Source organism: Vidua macroura, chromosome 1, assembly GCF_024509145.1.
Source record: "Vidua macroura isolate BioBank_ID:100142 chromosome 1, ASM2450914v1, whole genome shotgun sequence".
Taxonomy (NCBI): domain Eukaryota; kingdom Metazoa; phylum Chordata; class Aves; order Passeriformes; family Viduidae; genus Vidua; species Vidua macroura.
Genome location: NC_071571.1, coordinates 86147480 through 86154500, shown reverse-complemented (window position 1 = coordinate 86154500; position 7021 = coordinate 86147480). Strand labels below are relative to the sequence as shown.

The 7021-nt window shown below is 35.8% G+C and overlaps 1 long non-coding RNA gene across 1 annotated transcript; it reads right to left on the bottom strand.

Moving 5' to 3' along the window:
- Positions 1 to 247: 247 nt before the first annotated feature.
- Positions 248 to 637, bottom strand: LOC128820084 (uncharacterized). The gene is made up of 2 exons (XR_008440814.1): positions 598 to 637; positions 248 to 503 (listed from the first exon to the last, which is right to left on the bottom strand). It is a non-coding gene; the product is annotated as an uncharacterized LOC128820084 (long non-coding RNA).
- Between the last annotated feature and the right edge of the window lie 6384 nt (positions 638 to 7021).

Genomic DNA, 7021 nt, shown 5'->3' with positions numbered 1-7021 from the left:
CTGCAGAAATCAACACTGATACGTAGTATTAAGTCAAACATGGAAACAGCAATAAAAAGAAAAATTGGTCTGTCTAACAAGTTCTGTTTACATGTACTAAGAAAAATTTATCATATCACATGCTGAAGGACAAATGCTATGCAGAAACACAGGACCTAGATTAGCAAATTGTTGCATGAGTATTATGATCCAATTATAAATTATGCCTCTGCTCAAATTAAGGCGCAAATGATACCATAAGCCAAAGTCAATAGAACAGATTTTATATAAGAGTAAATGTGAGGTAGAGAGACAGAAAAAAATAGGGAGAGAGGGGAGGGGGAATAGAATGTGAGCAAGAGAGAGAGAGACATTAAGCAAACTTAATTCCTGCTGTGCCCAGCTGGTCCTTCTTCACCCTGGTCTTCTTGGTGGCAGGAGTCCCCGAGTTGTTTTTCTGGAGGTACAACTTTTATGCAGTCAAAGTCCTGGGCACTCATAAGGTATAGATGTCACTCCCATAACTTTGAATAACACATGAGTAAGCAGTTTGTTTCTTTCTCCCACTTTGCTACTGGGTGAATTTTTGTCTGGATAGGTTACCCAGATCTGCCTCACCAGGCCTAGAATCAACATCTTCCTTTTGTTGCCATCTGCACTCATCACGGATTCTGTTGTGGTGACTTATCTTATCGGCACAACATTCTTAAGTCCTCACAATGAGTATTTGTTATGGAACAATTACAGCAGTGGCTGTGGAGTTCTTAACAGCACTTCACAGCAGCAGAAATCTGCAGAGGATAATGCAGTACAGCAGAATCCCTATGTGTTGCAAATGGAAACCTAGATAACTCTTTTATGCCAGTTTCATGCATCACATCATATTAGATCTACATTTCCAAAATATTCATGTGCAAGACCGCTATCAAAATAATTCCATCAATGGTTTAATAAGGAAATATTAGCACATGAAAATCTGATGCAAAGATGAGTCAGTATGCTGAGAGGGTAATGCTTCTTATATTTCTTAAAAAAAAAAAAAAAACAACAAAACTAAAATAGATAAAATACTGTGAGTTTTTGAATGAAAAGGAAAGTAGAGCTAGCCTGGCTTGTATGTTTTTATGTGACCCTGGAATTAAGACAAAATGAGAAGGAATTTCCACTAAAGACTTTGATGCAGTTTCTAGGACACAAGAGAACAACACTTATAGACTAAGAGTATTTTTGCATTAATTTCTTTTGAGTATTTATTGTTGTTAACGCTTAGATTGAGTGAGGAATTATATTTCCACAATGTCAAACATTAATGCTAAGTTATTGAATAATTGGCTAATATTTTTTTCATTATTCCTTTTTCACAGTTACTAAAACACTAGTATATTCTCATTTAGTAAGGGTTGTAGGTGATGAGTAAACATAGACTTTTGCTGATATATTTGAATTAATGGATTTGTTTTTATTTTCTTTCTAATAGCAGTAATCTAACCTGGAATTTCAAAGTCAATACATCATTATCTCTTATTCCTGGATGCTTTCCTACCTAGGATTTTACCCAATGGAAATGTAGCATAGCTGTGATTTTAAAAATGAAGAGAGATGAAGCAGCTTTTGACACATACTATACAATTTCTCTTATGCTTTCTATTAGTATTTTAATACATAAATGAACTTGAAAAAAAAAGTTATCTTTATGTTTGAACCATATCATAAAAATAAAAATATCTAGCAATGACTATTGTTCAGTTGAGGCACTGTGAATGAAGCACTGGGTTATGCAAGAGAAAAACAATCTGCTTACAGCTGGGATGGGCCTCTTTAGGCCATTTCCATAAAACAACACTTTATTTCAGTTGTTTAAAAGGGAGATACCTAAATTTAAACTAATCACTCAACTCTTCCTGTCAGTCAGCTGAGAGAAGTGAGTACACACAGAGCTGAGTCATTTGCTTTATTTTAGATGCTATTTGTGTGAATGACTCACCTTCCTACAACAGGTATTTAAATCCACTGACTATAAGGGCATCCTAGGACAGTTAGCTCAGATTTTGATGTCTGATGTTTTGATATTTGGGGTTGAGAAGGACTCATCTCATCGTCTATGACTGTAACACTCTTTCTTTCTCACCTTCCCCCCAGGGCTCAGCCGTTCATGCTTCGAAGATCAACAGCACATCTCTGATGTGGTATGATTATATGCCTTTGGCTCAGGCTGCCACAGAGACTCATAGATTATGGGAAACAGCTGTGAGAAAGCCTGCAGAGAAGAGCCTTGTAAGTTATGACTATAGAGTTACAGACAGAGGTAGAACCATAAAGATGAAAGAGCACACGTAACTGAAAGATTGAAGACTAAAAAGCACCAGTGTGGAAAAGTACAAAATCTGAAATGGGAAAAAAAAAAAAAAATATGGGAGCATGTGGGTACCACTGAATTTGGTGGATGCTTTCAGGTTACTGATACTATAAATCTGCTTCTGGGAGCCATGGAGACTAACTCTTCTCCTGGCTCATAGTTACCTGGCCAATAAAGACTCTATTGTCTATTCCTGATAAGAAACTGAAAGGTCTTAAAAGTTGGGTGAGAATCTGTAGTGCTATTTTAGTAATCAGGTAAAACCTAGGTATCTTTTGTATTTACAAGCCAGAAAACAAAATTCGCAAACCAAATCTGTTCTATATTTTTAACAGAGATTTTTCTGTGTATGGTTCTAGATGCCCAAACAAAATGGCCCAGAGAGGAATCATAGTAATATGACTAATGAATATGCTTTCTAAAGAAATGTGTAAGGCAGACTGTCTAGTTGTATGGTTGAAGCTTATTTGACACTTGCACTCTGAAGCTTGTCAGGCAGAACTTCAATGGAGTAAGAGGAATGGAAGAAAATGTGCCAATATAAACGAATCATCAGAACAACTCTCTCCCTGTTTTCAGACCGATCTCCAGTTAGCAAACTAACATGAAATTCCTTCTTGTTCAACTTCTGAGATGAGGCTTCTGAGAGGCTCGTGGCTATGTCACAAATGCGACGTACATGACTGTTAGGAAGAACACAATTTTTAAGAAACTTTTGAAGACTAAGAAATGGTGCACACAATGCATACTAAAGGACTGCAATACAAGCACTTATCCCACTGGACTATAAAGACACCACATCAACATAGTTGTACACAGCAACTTGAAAGGTTATGAAACCTTTCTATTAACTTGTTGATATGAATGAGAATGTTCCTGATATCTGCAAAAGTGAACCTTGATATAATTTCTACTGATTGCTCAGCAGTTTCTGTCCCTTGATAGTTTTCATCTCATTATTTTTTGGTCTGGAGGATTTTTTTGTGTTTATCAGCACATGTAGTTTTTAATTTTAAATCATTTAACCCCTTATTTTATACTACATTGCATTCTGGAAACTTCACTGGGGAGAGAGAGATGTTGGCTTGCCAAACAAATACATTTTACTCCTGTTGATTCTCAGCATTTCCTGGCCATCCATTTCTTAATGGTATGAAATCCTCCAAAGCCAATATTTTCTGTCAACACCTGCCATACTTTGAATATTGCACTCTTAAAAAAAATATAATAAAATAAAATTAATTCTTTCTCTTACTGATGGTTTAAGTGGAGTAACTAGTACTCCACTTAAAGCATCAGTAAGAAGAAGAATGATTTTTTTTTAATAAGACCATAAAGCTGACAATATTCTCTACATCTGTGTATTATTATTTTATTAAAATAGAAAACCCCAAATCTGGAGTGGTTTGTTTGTTTGGGTTGTTTATTTTTACTTTGCTTGGTTTTGTTGTGCTTTGTGCTTTTTTTCTTGTTTGTTCTTGGTTTTTTTCTTGCTAAGTGTCAGCATGAGTGATTAGTTCTGTGTAGCAATACAAGCAGCAAGTCTTTCATAATTCACAGGTTCATTGCCTTTTCAAAACAATTAGTGATCCACTAATGGCATTAATATCAAAAATTGGAACTGCTGTATGAACCTGCTCAACCCTCACCCCTTTTTGCATTTACTTAGGTTATTAGCAACAAAAATTTTTTCCCCTCTTTTGTTGTTGACAACTCATGTAACTGCTTTATGTTTTGTTAGATTTTTATAAAAAGGTTGTGCAATTACAGTAAGTACTGAATACTGTTAAAATACAGTGAAAATATTTATCTGAGCTCATAGTTATGATATGTCATCATTTAGGTACTTTATTATCACAACATAGGTTTGTTTGTTTTTTTATTTTTTTAATATAATTTGAGGAATGTTTTTTGTTACCAAGGTCAGATGTGACCTGAATCTTCTAACCTCATATTTTGCTCATTTTAGAGAAACATTAGATCACTTATCAAGATTGGTATTCTTTCTATATTATACATTATTTCATTTATGGTTTCATTTCTTTATGAACTTCCCTTCAGGATAGGAGGTACAGCTGACTTGCTAGTGATTTTATTAATTTCAACAGGGAGAAAGAGAGAAGCTGGAGATTATAGCAGATTGTTTTTTAACATTAAAATAAAACATGATGGCGTGTCTGTTCCAGAGACAGAGAGACTGATAAACTGCATGCCCTTTTACTGTATTAGGTGTTTTATACCATCTGTACTTACTCTCCCCGGGAAATAAAAAATTATAAGGGTCAACAAGGTACATCCCAACTGTACTTCTTAATTATGGGAAGCATTTTTATTAGTGTTATTGACCTTGGGTATAATTAAAATCTATACCCCCACAACCAAGAATCCTCCCTAAATTCCCTAAGCAAAATTCTATCTAATCTGACTTTTAATATTGTACATCTGTCTTGACTTTAAACCCAGAAGGGAATTTCAAAATCAACAGATTCTGTAGGCATTCAGGCAAGCTGTTTGGACTGGATGGAGCATACAGAGAATTTTTCATTCCATTTTGTCTTAATTTTACCATCCTTTTCCTTTTTTCTTTTGATTTATTTTTAGCATTTCATCAGAATTAATCCATTACTACAGCTTTTTTTCTTTGTGGTTTTTTTCTTTTCCTACACAATATATTAAGATTTCACCTTCTTTTGCTTTTGAAAAAAAGGCTAAAAAATCCTTGCCTTTTTATCAATCACAGTCACATCAGCTTTATTAGGATGCTTAGTGAAAAAGCAAAAATTTTTGATTAGTAGTAATAGTCTGGTCTTTTCTAGGTTCTCCTGTCAGTATTAATGCAGAGATTGTAATTTAGAGATTGTAAGTTTAATGTAGATTTAATTAACAACTGAAAAACTGATTTCTTTTAGACCTTTAAAAAATACCTGTGGCTAAAGAATACTGAAACAGAACTTATTTTCTATGCTGGTGAGAAAAATATTACAAGTAGGGTAGCACTCATTACCAACTAATAGCAGAAGAAAGATGTTTGATAATGGATTAGTAGCTAAATTTTGAGTTCTTATGAATTTGGGTAGGATCCAACCCTCTTGTGGAAGTGTATTTTAAGAATTTAAGGGGTTGTTAGCCAACACCTTTTGAGTCTAAAAAGTGGGCTTGTTGCCAGAGTTAAGGCAACTGTAAACTGAAACATGAGAGTTCCTGACATGTCTTTGTTCAGTATGACAAGAACTTACAATAACATCAAGCTCCCATCAATGAGTTGTGACGGTGGTTTATTTCTCATCTTGACGTTGGCTTTATGGTGAGTTGTTGGTGCCTAGAGTCTTACACTGGGAGGAGTGTCACATTCATGTTGATGATTTCTTCCCCACTCTGGGATATACTTAGATTCCTTTCTGTCTTTATGCTTTCACACCTTGCTTTCTCCTCATTGACCTGCAACTCCATGTTATGTCTAAATTTAGTATATATAGTGCCTTTCACATATGTCACGTTCCAAATACTATTACTTTGTTCTCCAAAAGAACAAAATAATCCCCAAACCAGTTTTGTCCAGATCTACATGTCTTTAAGCTGACCATTCGTCCTTTTTTACATCTCTGTGGTCCCCAGTGCCACCCTGACCATCCCACATGTGTGCTTCCTGTGCAGTATCCTCTCTCCCTGCTTGAAAGGCTCCAGCATAGCACCAGCTCTGTACCTCTCAGTATTGCATCACAGTCACAAAACCATGGCAGCACCATATGAAGATGAGAAACAGTGAAAGAAGTTAGCCAATTAGAAAATTAGAATTAGTCAATTAGAAAATTGCCGTTGCAGCAGCAATGAGTAAACAAAATAAACCTGCAGGCACTTCAGCGGAAGATTCAGAGAGAGACCTGGCAACCTTCAGTCCCAAGGCAGTGCAAACTCAGTATGAGCCTGATGGTTTGTTACTGGCACAAGGCAACATGTGAGAGCAGAGCAGATTGTGCCAAACACGACAAAGGGCACTAATGTGGAGTGCTGGCCATGGCTCATGGAAAGGCCTGTTAGGGGGGCAGTGATAATTGTTATGTGTTGCAGAATGTGTCCCAGAAGATGGGACTGAAATAACAGCATCTTTTTGGAGGGTCAGGAACACTGAAGAAGTTTGTTTAAAAAACAATAATTTAAAATTAAAATGAAAGTTAATATAATATCTTTTTTGATCTGCTTTATGGTGTAAGATCTTCTCTGGACTTGAGGCTGAGGGCTTCCTAGAAACATAAGAAAAGAAATCACACAAACCCTCTATTAAAATGTTTTTCTGTATTCAATTACATACACAACTGTGAAAATCCAATATAAATGTTGTTCGATCTTAGCTTTCCGAGGTTTCACCTAAACAGATAAATCTCCTAAAAAGTAGAAGTGTGAAGTATCCTTGAAAGATAATGTTTACTGGAACCAAAATACCACCCTACAGCCCAAGATCGCTGTTGTTTCCTTCGAAGCAAAGCAATCCACTTATCTCAGGCCACAAGCCACCCTGAACAGAGAATGGTAGAGCTATCATTGCCTAGAGATGTTGTGAGCACCCTATCTCTGGAAGTCAAGTCTAGTTTGGATGAGGCTTTGAGAAACCTGGTCAAGTGAAACGTCTCCCTGTTTGTGAAAATTTAACTATTTTATGATTCTGTGATTAGGACTCCAGTGAAGAAA